The sequence below is a fragment of the Trematomus bernacchii genome, unplaced genomic scaffold (assembly GCF_902827165.1).
Source record: "Trematomus bernacchii unplaced genomic scaffold, fTreBer1.1, whole genome shotgun sequence".
In the NCBI taxonomy this organism is placed as follows: domain Eukaryota; kingdom Metazoa; phylum Chordata; class Actinopteri; order Perciformes; family Nototheniidae; genus Trematomus; species Trematomus bernacchii.
This window is the reverse complement of record NW_022987608.1, coordinates 5,111,966-5,131,019: the sequence shown is the minus strand read 5'-3', so window position 1 is coordinate 5,131,019 and position 19,054 is coordinate 5,111,966. Positions and strand designations below refer to the sequence as shown.

At 40.7% G+C, this 19,054-nt stretch overlaps 1 long non-coding RNA gene across 1 annotated transcript in view; it reads left to right on the top strand.

Annotated features, from left to right (window-relative positions):
* Positions 1-19,054, top strand: part of LOC117483301 — a 65,363-nt gene that overhangs the window by 8,920 nt on the left and 37,389 nt on the right. The window contains exon 3 of the long non-coding RNA XR_004555970.1: positions 10,037-10,041. This is a non-coding gene — a long non-coding RNA (uncharacterized LOC117483301). The remainder of the gene's footprint in view (positions 1-10,036; positions 10,042-19,054) is intronic.

The following is a 19,054-nucleotide window of genomic DNA, read 5'->3' as shown; positions in this document are numbered from 1 at the left end:
CAAAAAGCATAATAGGGCCTCTTTAATCCCTACTCTCTGACTTCCTCTGTCTGGTGTTCTCCAAGCCCATTAACTTTACTGAAAACATACATCATCTCAATATTATTATCAAATCAGGCTCAAAATAATTAGCAAAGAGCAACAAAGCAAACGTACAGGCCACAGCAACGATTTAACCAGACTATGACTGGTGGCTGTTTTTAATTTCCCAACCTGTCTGTCACCCAGGCCATTTCTGCAACTGAGTGAATTCTGAGCCTCTTCTATGGCTCCAAAGAGGCCTATAAAATGAGCCATAATTGTTATGTAGATGAGCGATGAGGTTATGTCCCCGGGTGGATAAATATATCTTTATATGAGAGCATGGTAGGTAATGAGCAGTCATTATGATAGGGGGGCTGTCTTAGGTTGCACTGAGTCACATCCCATGGGCACACACACAAACACACATATACACACACACACACACACACACACACACAGTGCTGACAGCTTTCTCTCTGGCCCACAAATGGATAGAATAAATGAAAAGGAAAGAAAGAAGTAGAGCTAGCAGAGGGAAGATAGTGAAACCACAGCTTTTCTCTGGGCCCACAGAAAAAGGGAGATTAATGGAGAGGACTTAGACACAGAAACAAAAAGAAAAGACAGCGAAAAAAGAGAGAAATCCCACCACACAACTGCAAGAATGTCTTGGCTTTCACACACAACTTCTGCCATTACTAGAGAAAGAGAGGGAGGCCTGGTGTGTTTGGCAGCAGCAGCCTCTAAATCAAACACATACGCTACAGCAAGAGGAAACCACTGCAAGGAAACCATGAATTTGATTTTGCTGTTATCGGGGTCAGCTCTGCTATCTCACACTACTGTAGATTCTGTGCCTTGTGCAGTAATCTTACATTTACACGCGTCTTTGAACTCTGATAAAACCATAAGGCCACCATTATCATTTTCACTACCAGAGCACACACTCAGATTTACACAGCAGCCACGCCCTTCCTAACAAGAACTTACACAAAGCTGACACCACAGACCACACTCTGTACTCTAGATCACATTTGTTCTTCTAACAAAATGACTTATAAGTGTTTATGTTTAGTTAACTGAACCCTCTGTTTCTGAATTGTGTTTGACAACAATGACAAGCCATCTTAAAGGAAACCTATCATGCTATATTTAAATGATATATTGTAGGGCCATACCTATATAAGGTATATTTATACGTTTCTGTTTTCAAAATACCAAACAGATCATGCATTTTAGCCATGCCTCATTTCGCTCTATGTGCTGTTTGCTGTCTACGGGTCTGATTTTGCTGACCACGCCCCCCTGCAGGAGAGGTGAGCCGTGCTCTGATCAGCTGCTGGGCTGTCAGAAGAGGGGGAGAAAAAGAGATCTCCGTGTTTTATTACGTCGAGTCGTTATTAATTTGTTTTAAAGCTCAATAAATAACAAAGAAGACCTTTGACCGGCACTTTTCTAATTTTGTCCGGAAGATTTAAACTTTAACGGACATCTTGACCGGCGAAACAAACTGAAACTGAAACTCTGCCGCACGGTCCCCTCGTTCCTTGGAAGAGGCGGAGAGGTGGGTGTTTGTCATCTGCTGGTGGACTAACCGGAGAGAATTACAGTGCTTGCCTCGACGGGGAGGGATTGCATTGAATTAAAGCAGCGGGAGCAAATGCTTGCCTCGGGGAGGGAGAAAGAAAGCCACAGCGGAGAATAAACAGAAGGGTAACCATGGTAACCAAGTCTTCTTCGCTGCTTTTGTGGCAGACTACAGCGCCACTTACAGGCCTGGCATATGTACTACAGCGTCTCCAGCGCTTTCGAACGGCAATGGCCGTGGCTGTCTCCTCCTGATTGGTGGAGTTGGCCCAATAGCCGTAGCGCCACCGTCCTGACGTCAGGACAGTGTTCAAATCTGGATCAGTTTTTATCAGATCCGTTGCAGCCCCTTTTTTAGAGATTTGGGTATGGAGGAAAATAGAGAGGGTTGTGTGTTCTGACACTTGGTGAGTTCCCTGGAACACCGGGGACACATATTCATGTAGAAAAGACGTACAAAAGTGCATTTTGCATGATAGGTCCCCTTTAAATCTTCACTAATGTATATTTCCATACTAGCAATAAATCAAGTTCAAGTGAAAGTGTTTGCTTGTTGTGACAAACCCACAGAGAATTATCATGGTTTTATGGCTCTCGACTTCACTGTTTTGCTTCTCTCTCAAGGTTCTTATCAACTGTGTTTCCAGCCGCAGCAACGGTTAGCTGTTTAGAAAGCTCTGATAAACTGACTGTACAGACAACGTTAGCAACTGGCTATTGATCACGGTGGAGCATTAAGCAGCCAAAGAACCAAATACTTTCATTTCTTCAGGAGTTAGTGGAGACCAAAACAACTAAAAGCAAAATTAATATTTTGAAAGAAACGCGACTCCACAAGAAAGCTACTATTGCTTCTTGGTGTGTTAATATATATGTGCAAGCTAACATGTTAGAAAGTATAACTGTATAAGATTCATAAGATATATACAAAATCAAAAAAAGGGTATGCACGTCAGCGACTAGCTTGCTAATCCTTTTTTTTTTTTAGATAGAAACAAGACTCCAAAAGAAAAGTTAATGTTGCTTCTAGATGTGTAAATAGGTAACTGTTAGCTAACATTTTAGAAATTACATAAGGGTTATTAGATATAAAAAATATAAATGTCTTTCCAAATGTTCTTTTGAAGTTGGGTGCTGAAAACAAGGATACACTGTGCATCGTCTCATGTTACTCCTCAGACAAGCCTTCAAGATATGGGTGATGAAATCAATTTCCAGATCACAAGCTGGGGGAGCAAGGAAACGATGTGGCACACATTATTAAGGCCCTAGGTCTTCGTTTTGTTTTTTTACCCTCATGTACACAGAGACCCATGTGCAGTACACATTCCTGCTTACTGTACAGAACAGTATGGCCTTCATGCGTGACACAACTGCATTGAACATAAAGAAAGAACAGGTGATATGAGGACATCTTTACTGACTGGTAACATCTAATCAGTTGCAAGTCAACTGTGCGTCCAACTGCTCAATGTTATAGTAAATAATTAACTGGTTACTAGACCACTGACTGGCAACATCTATTTAATGGCAAAACATTATGACATCTCTATTTCCACATTTTTAAGTAAGATTTTGGAAGCTAATCTTGAAATACATACATAATACATCTGAAATAAGTCCAAAAATGTGGACAATCCAGTATGCAAGACCTCAAATGCCATAGGTAACTGATGGTCAGTCCTCTGTGACGTTTCTCATTAAACCACCTTTTCATCATGTTATTAGCCCCGAGGGAGGGTATTTTCTCATCTAGGTCATTCCATAAAAGGAGGGAGTGGTTTTTATCACTGCTCTCTCTAATGTCCACTGTTGTTAAAATCCTATCCACCTCCAGGCGGATTACTGGTCCACTTCAAAGGCATTGGAGCACCGCAAGGTCGGCGGTCAAACTGTTTGTCTTCCTCCCATCAGGAGTGCAGTCAGTGGGCCGTAGAGAAGGTAGATGGAGGGGGAGATAGGTGGAGGTCTTATCAGGGCTGTGCTTGTTTTGTTAAAGGGAAAACCCAATGTAGACGTTCACGAGTGACATCATAGCACTTTAGGAACGTTTCCAGATTGAAAAGTAATCAGTTGAGTAGCAATGAGTGAGTTTATGTAAGAGATACACTTATTTTACGTGTAGTTGTCATCTGGTAACATGAATGTTATAAATGGTTGGTTTTAAAATACTTTAAAAAATGGTTTTGCCAAAGATAATGAAAAAGTGCAAACTTTAAACACATTTTTAGGCATGACTGATTCATTCAGTACCTTCAGGGTAAACAGCATGTAAACATACATTTTATTTGTTTACAACAAAACACCACAGAGCGCCTATTTCGGGTAACGGAACAAGCTCTCAACAGGAAATAAACATAGTGACGTTTTTTGCCAGCACGTCGAGCAGAGCTTAAGGAAGACTTCAAATGAATGCAAATGTTGCTCTGTTTTGAGAAATATCTTGATGAATAACTGCTTAACTGAGAATTATACTTTAAGAGCAGTGAGAGTGAAGCCAAAACATTAAAGCTACAAATCCATAGAGGTCCAAAGGGCCGAGGGAAACGGCACTAATGGTTTTCCTTCTTTGGGTTGGTCACTATGACTAACCCCCTTAACAATTTACGCATAGTCATTAGATCCATTGTTATGAAAATACTGATTATAGCTGCTTTAGTTTAAATACATCTGATTACTTGCAGTCTCCAAGTTTTATCAGCTGTCTAGGTGTAATCATGAATCCATTAATTTTACATTGACCTTTCCTAGCCACGTGTCCTCTATGTTTATGTACCATACATAGTTATTATTCATATTTTGGGAACTGAATTGTAGAAAACAGGGATGAAGACACAAACAAGACATCTAAGCTAAGCTGACAACAACATTCATCCAGGGTCAAACAAGGAAAAATGAAAAACAACAGATGGACACACTACATGAACAATGAATAAACATGATTTTTCTCTATATTTCCACCTGTTTCTGGACTTAAAGCTCAAACAACAGTGGAATGGATTTAAGGCCTGTGATGTTTATAATTATTTGAAAAAAACATTAAGGCCGTTATAAAAACTAATTTACCACATGTTGATGATTGCTTCACAATATAGAGATGACTGATGAGCTTCAGGTAATGTTTCAACCCCAAAACGTACACCCTTACATTTTTGGAAGTAAACCCCTTATATGCTTCAACGACCGTGCCATAAGTCATCCAATGGAAGGAAATTGTGGGGAGTATTGGGGCCCAAATTCATTCCTTGTCAAAACAGGACATACTACAGCGGCCATTAAATTGGAAGGAATGTCGGGAGCGCGTCTCGTAATTTCTTTCTCTGTCTCCCTTGGCCTCCACCTCTCCCGTTTGCTTTTGGAAAGGCTAAATGAAAGACAGGCGCTGGTTCGCGTGCTCACCACACTGAACCCCTGAGGGCAGAAGTGTGTGTGTGTGTGAGTAAGTGAATGTTGGGTGATGAAGGGCATTTGGAGGGGACAAGGAGCATATTTCACAGGCCAGACGGATCAAAGCAACACGGTTGTTCTCCCTCTTTTTACTTGTCTATCTACCTTTCCTCTCTGTTTTTTGGGCAACTAATAAAGTCCTCTAATCGAATTAGAGCCTGCTTAAAGGGATCAAGTGGAGCCTCATGTGGAGAGAGAGCAAGAACATATAATAGTTGTTGTTTTTTCAACTGTGGTTTAGAAAAAGTGAAGTGTGGATCTTTCTCTCTGTCATTGCATCTCCTCTCAGCTCTTTTTGTTTGAAAGCTGCTCACGCACAAGGGCTAGATTTTATCTATGACAGCTGTCTCCCAAAGGTGGGCCCATACAAGTCATTTAAGGTGATAGTACAGACACATGATGTAGACTCTCTGAGATAAAAAGGAGACAACAAGTGAATGATGAGATGCACATTCAACCTGACATTTGAAATAGATTAAGACACAAGGTTTACAGTTTCATGCCAATTTTTGGATAGGGAGTAGATTTTACACATGGAGGACAGGCAAGGTATTTGATTTCCAGACAAAAAATAGCCATGGCTGATTAATAATGGAGACAGCTGGCACTCACGTACGCTGCAAACGTATAGAATATATTCAGCTGATTTCTCTATCACATTTCTTTTGTCACTTTTCACTCATAACCCTATGTCAGCTTTAAATACCATGTGACAAAAAGTATAGCAAAAACCCAAACTGGCGTCAACTTGTTTTTGTTTAAAAGTGACGAGATGTTAAAGCTGATAATGTAGCACATTGCCACCGCAGTTTTACTGAAGCAGTTGGGTCATGTTTGGGTTGCGGTATCATGTGTGATATTTTACGCCACATGCACACACAAGCATGTACACACAAACATGTGCAGTGCCATTCTAATCTTTTAGGCTTTTTTGCAGATTTTTTTTCTCGCCTTTTCAATTTAAGTAGCTTCTGGTGACTTCACAATTGATTTCTCAATAACTGCATAATGATTAACTGTGAAATGAACCCTAAGACATGGGTCAATGGTTCAAATAGTTTACAAATCCTGTTTGCTGCACCAAAGTATTTATTGTCTAAACATTGAAAGCATTGGATGACGTTTATGTTATTATGGGGTCATTTTTTATCAAAAATGAGGCATGTTGACAACTTTTTGCAAAAACAGCAGTTATATACAAGTGTATCGGCATGTCATGTTTATGCAGTATTCAGCCTTCTTATGTTAACTTTTGTCCCCTTTTCTGACCAAATACGGCTTAGTCCTTTTCACCAATTTAGCTTTTGATTTTGCATATGTGGAATCGAGAATTTCATAACATAATATTTGAGAAAACATCCACTAACACACTAGAGGAACTGGTTTTTCTACTACTACTAACAACAACCTAACTGGTCCAACCAGCAACTCAACTGGAAGTATTTCCCTTCAAATCTGCTGGGTGGAGACACAGGTGCAGAGTGTGTTGGCACATTGCCCGCTCTGCAGGCTGAGGACATTTCAAAACAGATAGAAGTACTTTTCCAACTTAACCGTAAAGTCTGTCCGGGGGGGGGTAAACCACTACTGGAATCTGTGCCAGTGTTTTTCCTTGCATTCCTCTAGATCTCTGTTATAGCGAAGTTGTAGCAGCACTAGTTTTATTGTGTTGCACTGTTGGAGGAGCCTGGGTCCTAAGATTTTCATCGACATAACTACACTGTAGCTATGTACGAATGACAATAAAAGCCTTGAACTTGAAACTGTGCTTCAGTTTTATTATAGCCTTACGTGATGCAAATAAATGAATAAAATAAAGAGAGAGACCTGCAATCACTCAAAAGCCATGAATCAGAAGTGTGTGTGCACAAGTGTGTGAGTAGTGCAAGTGTATTAAGCGTTGCCAGATGGGAAATGTTGAGCTATCGTGCCAGAGGATAAAATTGTAGTTTTTTAAGTTAAAATGATTGTACTTGAGTGAAGACCATGTTACCAATTGGCACAATTGTGTAATTTTTCAAAATGTGTGTTTAAAATAATTTTCTACAAATCTGCCTATATTGTTGTTTTTTAAAGCTTACACACACATATCTATTTCTATGTGGGTGTGTGTGTCTGTGCACCTTGACATACAGTATCTTATCATATGTAAGCGTATACAATCATTTGCGTTTAAAGGTGTGTGCTTAAAGCTTGTGACTCATCTGTAACCCTGAGTAAATACTGTATAAGCTGAATATAATTATATTACCTGTGCGTGCAAACCAGAAGTGTAAAGTTATACCCATAAATCATGCCATGTAGGTGGTGATTAAATCTGCATTATAGTCAATAAACCTCTGGGGTGTGTGCCGCCATCAGTAGAAATATGCCTATGTCAGCAGAGATACCACATACACATATTACTTATTTATATATTTTATTAATTTATGGTTCCAAGGTTGATATGCTATAATAATGCACCATGCTCCCAGTAGGTATTAAGCGAGTTAGGGATTAAGGAACAAAATAGATAACAAAAAGTTGATAACAAAAAAGACTTCCCTGTTCCTTTAAATAGGTCAACGTCCTTTTTGTTAGATTGACACAGACAGAATTGAAAGAGGACATATTGTGCTCATTTTCAGGTGCATATTTGTATGTTGTGCCTCTACTGTGACATGTTTCCATGCTTTAATGTTCAAAAAGCTCTGTATTTTTCTCATACTGCCTGTGCTGCAGCACCTCTTTTGACCCTATGTTTGAAATCAGAGCCCAGTCTGCTCTGATTGGTTAGCTGGCCGGCTCTGTTGTGATTGGTCAACCGCTTAGAAATATATTGGAAATGTCCCACCACTTAGCTATCACTTGCATTGTGTTTTAGCGCTAGCCAAAAGAAGTATAATTGTTACATAGTGATGTCACTATGTCAGTTAAGTAAACAAAGGAGTCAAATATAGGTGATTCAGGCAAAGGGGGAGTGTGTGGGAGTCAGATTTAAAGCCTTAGTTCTTGGACTCCCCTTTATAAGGTGAGCCACCCAAACGCCCCACAAACACCAGTATAAAACAAATCTATTTACTTCATTTTTTTTAAAAACAGTATAGGAGTCATCTCGACTACTCCTGGCTTACGATAAAGAACTCGCCCTCCCCCATGTGCATGATAGCAGGCCACTGCGATACACCAGCCAAGATAAGATAACTCCCTCACTCTCTGTCCTCCCTCGCTCCCCTGCACTTTACTCTTCTCTCCTCCCTTATTCTCTCTATATTCCTCACCCAACTACCTCCTTCTACTGTAACTCCCCCTCACACACACACACACACACACACACACACACACACACACACACACACACGCACTTCCCGTCTGGTCATCAGGAACACCATACCTCATCGTACTTGGCCTTATCTCTCTCTTCCTGTTCTTACTCTCTCGTCACACCTCCTTTATCTCTCTCAGTGTAGTTCATACAGGGTTAATGCGTCATCATGAACCCAATGGCTGCCTCTAAGGAACACATATACATACATACACATGTGCAGTATAAAGGTGTGTTGTGTTGTATTTAACATCACAGTCAATTTGCCAAATTAGGCAAGACTATAATAGAAAACGCTCTGAAGTTCACTTGTTAGGCTGCGGCCCCACGAGGGCGCATACGGTAAAACGCATACGCAAACGCAATCGCAATCGCAAAAAAGGCTTCCGTCCACACGCAATAGACACCGGAAAGTGTCTGTTCACACGAGACAGCTCCGTTTAGCTCCAACCGCTGGAAAAGCTGCAGTACATATGCCGAGCCTGTACGTGGCGCTGTAACTTCCTCCACCAAAAGCAGCGAAGAAGACCCCGGAGCATGGTTGCCATGGTTGCCCTTCTGTTTATTCTCCGCGGTGGACGGTGTGTGCTCCTGCTGTATATCTCTCCGATAGTCCACCAGCAGATGAAAAACACCCACCTCTCCGCCTCTTCCAAGGGACGAGGGAACCATGCGGCAGAGTTTAAGTTAGCATTTTTTTTCGCCGGTCAACATGTCCGTTAAAGTTTAAATCTTCCGTACAAGATTAGAAAAGTGCCGGTCAGAGGTCTTCTTTGTTATTTATTGAGCTTTAAAACAAATTGATAACGACTCTGTTTAATAATATAAGAATAATAAACGGAGCCTCTCGTTTCCTCCCCCTCTTCTGACAGCCCAGCAGCTGATCACAGGAGACGTGGGGAGAGGGAGGCGGGGCTATTTCATCGTTATCAGAAAATGATCGTATAGAGGCGATTACACGGAGCCGTTTGACCCTCCAGAGCGTTCCGTATGCCGTTCTATCCACCTCGGGACCCGTTATCGTTACCGTAGTCGTTTACTGCCATATTCTGTCGTCCTAGTGTGGCCGAACGGTCTATATGACACAAAATTGTAACGGAAACTACCGTATGCGCCCTCGTGGGGCCGACGCCTTAAGGCCCAGACACACCAGGCCGATATCGGCCGTCTTCGGTTGTCTGGCGACAAAGCGTGCCTTGTCGCCCAAAGTAAATTTGGTGTGTCCCGAACCCTCGGCCGTGACACGCCTTATTTGGCCTTTCACGGTCGACACATGGCCGATTCAACATGTTGAATCGGCCATTTGTCGGACACAAGCTATCGGGCCAAGAAACCACTCTGATCAGCTGTTCAGCTATCAAATGAGAAGCGAAACGGAAGTGAGGGACGTAAACAAACGATTTAAGAAGGCACAGGACAGCAGCTAAACACCAGCAGGTGATACTTAAAAGACATCAAACATATCCCTTAAATGTCCTCTCTTACCTCCCACACATAACAGGGACATCTCTGATATCGGCGGGAGCATCCCCGGCTGTCCTCTGCTGAGAGCTCCGTGATTTGTTTGGTCAAGTCCGGTTTTTCATCTCATCGGTTTATTTGTCAGTATAAAGTTGCAGGATTAGTCTCAAGTAAATCAACATTGTCCTTAAGTACAGTGTCTAAGTAAATGAGATACTGTCTACTGCTGTTCATTTACCTATTGTGAGTCGCCTCGGATAAAAGCATCACATGGAAATGTAAAGTTAGCAAGAAGTGGCCATTATTACATTACATACATTACTACATTGCTGACTCAATAAACTACACACCCGCCAGAACACTGCGATCATCAGATGCAGGTCTATTACCTGTGATTTTATAGTATGTCTGCACTTTATGTGCTCATTTCATCATTCATGTATTTTTATATTCTAAAACATGTTTTCGATGGACGAGAGTGAAAATGGAACGCACACGCTATTTGTTGTTTGTTTTTATCAGTCTGTTCTTCTTCTCTGTCTTCCGGTTGTTGCCTATTTTGAATGACGAATACACACTACCGCCGCCTGCTGGTAAGGAGAGTTATTGCCACTCACGCATGCGCAGTTCGTACGTGCTCGGCTGAAGTCTTTGTGGTGTGTTCCAGTGCGACACATGGCCAAGACGCAGGAGAACTCGTCGATGCAACAGTCGATGTCGGTGTCGGCGAGTTCTCTGGTGACTGCCTGGTGTGTCAGGGCCTTTAAAGATGTCCTGGCAATAATAAGAGTTCAAAAAGACAAATATGTAAATATTTATTTTCGGATAAAAAAGCTACTGCAATTCTAAATAAGATGTACTTACATTTGTGTGATCTAATATCTTCAATATCTTAGAGATGATGTGATTGATGTGGCAATAAATGGGTAATATGTAAGTAATGAACAAGGTCATCTTAATATTGGTCAATGATTTATCCTCTGAAACGTGCCTGGTCTTATGAAAGGAATTTGGGTAGCATGAAGGATCAGTGGGTTTGGAAAACTTCTAAATTAAGAAAGACAAAAAAGGAAGAGACGTTTTTTTCTTCTTTGTGTTTGTTTTGCCGTCCATCAGAGTGCCATGGAAACCATGGGTGTTGGTTTTTGGTACCGCGGATGTCCAGAGGGGTTGTTTTGATAAACACATGTGACACAGCTTCACTATCTCATATTGTCCAACCTTATTTTGCGAATCATTTTAATTCAAAACAAGGCAACAATAGTGATGCTCAAACGATAAAGATGCAGGTACCCCTTGCAATAGACAGTATTTAAACAGTTTACAGTGACAGCATGAGTTGCATTCAAGGTAAATGGTTCTGACTAAAAAAACACATTGACTTCTAAATATCATAGGTTGACAGATACATTTTATACACACAGGCCTTGCTTTGACTCTGTTATATGTATTAATAAGAAGGTGTTAATGATATATTGCCCTTTTGACCTACTCTTATGTCGCATTCACACCAGCCTTGTTTAGTCCGGTTGAATCGAACCCTGGTGCGTTTAACCCTCGGTGCGGTTCGTTAAAAGAGGTGGTCTCGGACTGCTTGCAAGTGAACTCTGGAGCGGACCATCGCTGGTGTGAACCGTGTGAACGCAAACCGAACCTTCTGAAAAATGAAACAATGTAACAAACTGTCATCTGGTGCGCACCAGAGAAGCGGACTATTGTGACTGCGACCTTAAAAATAGTCCAAGTGGAGATACAGTCTGCAAATAACTATATCTCTGGATCTCGAGAACAGCATGTACTTAATTTTCATTACCTATTTACATTACATAATAGTATTTCGCAATAGCTTGAAGGTGAGTTGTAATTTCTAAATGGCTTATCAAACAGAATAAGCACAGTATAAAAGTGTATCGTCTGCATATATATTATCATATATAAAACTTATGAGCAGCCCAGCAATAGATTCCTGTGGTACCGTAGACACACACTTCCTGGCATCAAAAATGAATTCAGATAAGATGTCCCTACGCTCACAGACTTATGTCTGTCTGATAAACACCTCTTGAATCAGAGCCAGCCATCCGTATCTAGCTGATAGCGTGGTAAAGCGTTAAGCAGTGAAGACGGGTTAACAAAGACAGTTGACAAACTGTAATTGCTGTTTGCAGGAGAACTACATATGGTATCAGCAGAATGTAAAAAACCTATAGTCCTCTGACTGCAATTAAATAACTTAGAGGTAAAGGGATGGTGTATATATATGGTGCCTTCCAGAATTTGGCCAGGTCTGACAGGGATCAAGTGAGTAAGTTGTATACTCACTTGGCAGCTTTTACTGCAGTTGTGCCTTTGCTCCTTAAATCCCTATATGCTAACCAGTGGGTGGAGATGCATCCCCTTTATGGTCACCACCAGGCTCTATTCCTCTTCTTAAAGAGTAATGCCAAGTCAGAGGAAAACCAGCGGGTCAGTCTTTTAATCCTCATTATTTAGCAACCATTGGATGCATTGTAATGAGACAGATTTCTCAGAAATGTATGGCCCCCAGAATATGAAACCTATAGACATTTTCTCTAAAATCAATAGTAGGTCAAAGTTCTCCCCTATCCAATGAATTTCCTTTTAATAGATCTAATCTAAATATCTAAAAAAGATTGGCAAAAGTGTAATTTACACAAAAACTGCTACCAGAATTGGATAGACGAAGACATTCAGGGAACTTTGGTTGCTAAGGACCGATGCCAAAATTGTCGGACAAGGAACGGCAAAAGACTTGGTTGTTTGTGACCAAATTACAAAGGGGCTTTTACAAATCTGCCTCTTGCCATTTTACCCAGGCGCCAACAGGCTTTAAAACCAAACGGGTATTTCCAGTGAGTGACAATAACCCTAACCCTAACCCTCTGACACCAAAAGGAAAAAGTTCAGAAAATGTCTCAAAACAAACATTTTGCTTTGGAAAGAGGACAGCAGAAAAGTAGAGCACATTTGGTTTAAAGGTAATAGGCTAAAAACATGCATGACAGTCTACATGGTTATTAAAGCAACAAACTGAGACTCTCATTTTGTCAGCTCAATCTAAAAGGTTATCTTTACGCAGCATCTTCATAGCTAAGCTTCACCAAACCAGCCAAAAAAAAGGGCAAACTCCAGAATAATTTTAACTGCCTATGACTCCGAGATAAGTCAGTGGACAAATGTATACCTCATTAATGATAATAATACCCTTCTTGGTCTATTTTCAGCCAAGGGTGGTTGCCATCAGACACATTTTTAGCCTGCTTTAATGCTCCGTGCTTTTTTCCGACTGGTTCTGAGGGAAAATAGATGCTGGTGGAGAGACCTCAGACCACAGCATGGAACTACGTCAGGCCCATTAAAACGCCAGAAGTTCACTAAGTATAGGGAGCACTCCTCGCGTCGCACGCCGTCCCTCTCTCCCTCCTTTTCCCTCTCTTTTCCTCCCTCTTCCAGCGTGAGTGGTAGTTATGAAGTTCAGGTTGATTTGTCACGAGGCAGAGAGTTTAGCTTGATGATGCAGAAGGACTGTCATTCAGCTGGTAGACCATCCCGTGACTGCTACCAAACTATCTATTTTGTGGTCTGCATTTAGCCTCGCTAGCTTTCCTGCTTCTGCTACTCTGCTTTGCTGTGAGTGCATTTTGGACACAGATGCCTGGAATTATCCACAAAGTACGTCTATTGGATTGAAAACATATTTATTTTCCCAATAATGCGATCACTTGTCTCTAACCCCGTCTTGCAGAAAGATTCATATTGGAGATCTCCCTCTGTGTGTATATTAAACACCATATGGAGGTTGAATGTCCTCTGTAAAATATGTGTATCTCTACGTATAGACCAACAGGATAGAAAAACTGAAAAATATATTATTTTGAATCACAGTTTCCCCGCACACCATGACTACATTTTTCACCCATTATTTCTGATATATAGATATTTTCTGTAGAGGAAAAAGTTGGTATGTCAACCAACACCCTTTTTACAACGTGGACAGTGAAATGACTTAAATAAGTAGGACTATCTGACCCTTCTAAAGTGCTATGTACAGTTGTGGGTATTAATGAGTACATTTTCTTTTTCTGAATATAAAACAAACAGCAATACTCTATTTGTGCACTTCTAAGGCAGTGTGTTACCAAGTATATGATACACACGTGGCAATGTTTGTTAGGGATGTTGAAGGCATCAATGAACTCTTAAATTAACACACAAATAAGAATTGTCTCGTTTTCAATCGAACATTTGCAAACTTCTCTTTGAAGCTCTGAATACATTGCCACACAGAATCCCACTTAATTGCCCGTAGAGTTGTTTACTGATTGTTGGGTACTGTAAGGTTAAGTGGTAATTTTCCATAACTCACACCCACATACATTATCACAGCATCATGACTTGCAAGTTCATCACTAAAGGATTGATACCAAAGGAAATGAAAGGAAAACTAACGTGGCTAAATAACCGGTGTTGTGGGAATTACAAGAAACCACTCCTTGGTACAGTATGCTTTCCTTTTTCACAATGGTGTGACACTGTAAGGTGTATTTTCTTTTAATAAGCCATCAGCTGATGTACAGTAACACACCCTCTGATGATTTATTGACACAGACACACCTTTCTTATCCAGCAGGCTCTGAACCGGATTTTTGTTTTTACTGGCAATACATGGCCATCTTACCAGTTCTGTATAGTCAACAGTGGAATTGGTGTAGTGATACCAGCTGAGCCCGTTTTGTTAACATCCCTTCACCTTGCATCACATATACTGTGATTTATGATCCCCAGTTATATATATTTAAATATCCACACTGAGTATGTGTGTATACTTCGCTTGTAAACACATATAGGCAGAATATTGGTCAACGATTACCACATTGCTTGAGGCGTTTTTCTATTCCACCACAACAAGCAAAGGTGAACTTTGCTCACATTAGCCTTTGCTACAGATCTTGGCCCTTTCCAGTGTGAACAGGATAAACCTAGATGACTTCTTACAATATTTCTTGGATTACTTGCTATAATGCTTCCTGCCGAAGGACTTTCCCTGTCGGTGTTAGTAAAAATAATGCAGACTTCTTGAATTTGTGGTGTGGATGTGTATCAACTGGGAAAACATTTGTTTGTACACATTATGCGTCATTTATACCATGTCAATGGTTAGGGTGGGTTTGAATGGCCACATATGTGATACATTCCTGTCACACACATTGGGTGGGAGTCTCTTCTAGACGAGAGCTTCTGATGGATGAATAGAGGAAAGGAACGTGATGGGTATCAACGGAAATGAGAGAAAAACACCTGCAATGTGACAAAAGAACTACTGAATGGCAAGTGAAAAAAAAGTTAATGTGAGCTATTTTTATAAAAGCTAACAAACCAAGCTCCCAGGAAGTGTGACAGGCTTTGGAGTACATTTTGTGGCCACTTACATACAAAGCCCAACACACCTTTTTGCATAGGCCAGGATGGCATGAGCTCTGGTTGCTATGTTTGTAACATTAGTCAGCGCTGTACAGTACAGTCTAATGGGGTGCAGGTTTATCTAGTTGAGCCAGACAGGGCAGTGAGATACTTCTGCACTGCCACTTGACAGCTTGTTCAGATCAACAATTAATTTGTGACCATGGAAAAAAAAAGGGCGAAGTCCTGCCTTTATACGTTGTCTAATGAAAGGCATTGCGTGTCCAGGTTGTAATACCATGTTACTTTAATGAGGAGGGTGTAGTTCAGCTGGTTAATCCCGTATTCTTTGACTAGAGTAAGTCACTCTGATGTCGTGGGATGACAAGTGTCCACATATATTCAGGTTTTTTCCAGATTTCTCTTACCCTTTGAACCCTTATTTCTAAAAGTTTAATATTTATTATATTAAATCTCCGGGAAACTGTGAGACGGAGGCATTTGTTAATTTCATCCCGATTGTCTCACTCGGCTCTGCTCCCATGGTAATATCCACAACATTGTGGCGTATTCTGTTTATTCAAGCCGCACAGGAACGCAAAAACCAGACAGAGAGAGGACATTAACCTTTATTCAGTAACTCGAGTCCACTGACATCGCATATATGATCAGAGGTCAGGTTTGCCACTATACACAAGAAACTGCCTTTTATAGACACATTCCACAAGAAATTACTCCGAAGTATACTTTGTTTGCACACTGCTTAAAAAAAAAATTGGGTGGAAAACATCACATATATACCTTATACGGTCCGGGCTATTGGAACCTATATGGTTGCATATAAAAATAAACAAGCATGCTGTCATCACGGTGGCTGTTATATGCTAAAGCCAGGCAATTAAAAATGTGCTGATAGTAGCAGCAGCCGAGAGCGGAGACGCTGCCAGCGCTCCATATGTGCGAAGGGAAGAATGAACTCGCAGCTAAGGTCACAGGAAAGAACAGCGCGTGGGCATTTCTGGTGGAAGGCATTGTGTTAAGAGTGTGTGTGTTTTTACTCTATGGGTGTATGTACTATGTACTATGTACTGTACAGCAAATGCTTTACACTGTTTGTTCAGTGTGTGTGTGCGTCTGTGAGTGTCAGCAGCGCCCCAATTACTGTAACAAATAAAGAGTGCCATTATGGTAAAGATTATAGGGTAGGTTCAGTGGTCGCACTGTGACAGCTTAATAAGGTGTGAGCATTGTTTACCACGGTTACTTAGGATGAATGGCTTCTCACACGTACACATGTATACGTGCTGGCTTGTTTGAGATGTGGCGTGTGAGCAGGCTTATGTACTCTATCACTCATCAGCAATGATGAGGTTACACACACACACCAGACTCAGAGCCTTTCACACACATATATGCCTTTCTCCGGAGAGCGACTTCACACTCCGTGTTCTGTTGCCAGGGTGGCCAACACCTGCCACAGTCTGCATGTAGGTAAACAAAAAGAGGAAATTATATAAAATATTAAAAAGGGTTTGTCTTTTTTTTTTATTGTTGCGCTTCCATCTGTTTTAAAACTAGTTTGGGAAATGCTGAGTTTTCAGCACAGGTTATTCGAAGAAGAGGTTCATGTTGCAAAATACACAAACATGCAGTAATTCATGTTTACACTGTAATCAAAACTAAGCTGAGAAAAGTGCGCTGTGCTAATTTCCACAATAGGGTTTTATTTTCCCACCACTTTATCCAAAGGGACGTAAACATATGCTCTCTCCGCACAAACTTTTTAAAACTAATCATTAAGGGTTTATTTTCATGCAGGTACACATTACCTGTGCTTCTCTCTGGATGCACTTCAGTGGGAGGAACAGCATGATGTAATAGAGCACAATCTGTCCAGATCAATACTTTGAATTTTATTTTGTGGTTGTTACAAAACATTGAACATACCTTTAAATTAATAATGTATGTTTCCACGGGTCAAAAATGTTAAAATAACCCACATGCTAGTAGCCTACTGATATTTTGCTCCCTAAAACCTGCTGCATCAAAATGGCGGGAAAAACAATTGCTTGGACTTTGGTAGTGTCACAGTGACTTTAGGGACTTTTAAAAAAAATTAAAATGTCCATCTCCCTTCTTTCTTTTGCAATTTGACCTACAAAAATAATTTAAGATAATATAAAAAATGGTAACCTTGGCAGCGTACTCACTGTATTTTCTGCTGTACAATGACTCCTTGAGGGTGGAGACAGCGCTTTTGTAAAAGGGGATCAGAGGAGGTAATATGATTAGACTGTCACCAGCTTGTAACACACACTCTGATCATTTAGTATGATGATAGATATTTACACTGTCTATTCACCCTCAGGTGTGCATGGCACGGCATCCAGGATACTTTGTACCTCTTGTCAAATTCAAATCAGCTCATTTAAAGTGGACCTATCATGCTATATTTGAATAATATAGTGTAGGACCATACCTATATAAGGCATATTTATACTTTAAAAAAATATATATATTTTTAGCCATGCCTCATTTCGCTCAATTTGACAATTTATAGCTCTGTTTTTGCAAGGGTTGATTCTGTGAGCAACAGCACCATCTAGAGGCCTGGCATATGTACTACAGCGTCTCCAGCGCTTTCGAACGGCAATGTGGTTGTCTCCTCCTGATTGGTGGAGTTGGCCCAATAGCTGTAGCGCCACTTTCCTGACGTCAGGAAAGTGTTCAAATCTGGATCAGTTTTTATCAGATCCGTTGCAGCCCCTTTTTTAGAGATTTGGGTATGGAGGAAAATAGAGAGGGTTGTGTTTTCTGACACTTGGTGAGTTCCCTGGAACACCGGGGACACATATTCATGTATAAAAGACGTACACAAGTGCATTTTGCATGATAGGTCCCCTTTAAAGGAACAAATGCTTTTGCTATTGTTACAAGGCATTCATAATGATGATACTGATTTTAAGTCTTTCAATTAACACAAATATTCCAAAATAAGTGCATAAAAATGTGCAAAAATATATCTACTGCGAGATTCCCCTAGAGAAACCTTAGTGGTAACCCTAACCCTAGAACACCTGAACCTAACCCTAACCCCCCGACACACATACATGAATTAGTCATAAGTCTGTAGCCTACAGCTTAAGCTCAAGTGGGGGAAACTCATCCTGTTGCACACCAGTGGGCGAAAGTCAATCCAAACAAAAGATTTGCTGTGTCTGAGTCCTGCAGTCTGAGCAAGCAAGAGTCCTGTTTGATAAGTGATGTCATCGAAACTCTTGAAGAAAGAACAGCGAGCAAAAAGCCGAGTCATGAGCACACACACGAAAAACACACACAGATCTGCGCCCTCTTTGCCTTCTCCACAGTGGTGAGGTCATCAGGGAAAAAAAACACTCCTCTGTTCTCATGTGTCTTCTATTTGTATTATAACTCAAAGCATCAGCAATTCTCGATTTACCCATGTCATAAAGCTTTTGTTTGTCTGAAATGTCTGGTGTCATGTTGGCTTTTCCGGAAAGTTGGTAGTCAGGTTGAAAAAGTGGTTGGTTTAGATAATATCAGGAGGAAGTGGGCAGTAAGCAGCAAAGGCCACAAAGCATAAACAGACAAAGAAAAGAGCCACACCTACATAAACACTGTACTGTACATTGTACAGTAGAGACATATTCAAAGCATACAATAAGACAAATATTGAACATTTAAAAAAATCAATAAGCCAGAAATTGAAAAAGAGTCCTGGTTGAGTTTGTATAACTTTTGGCTACTTGATGCTGATGAAGAAGAGAGGCCCTATTATGTTTTTGTGTT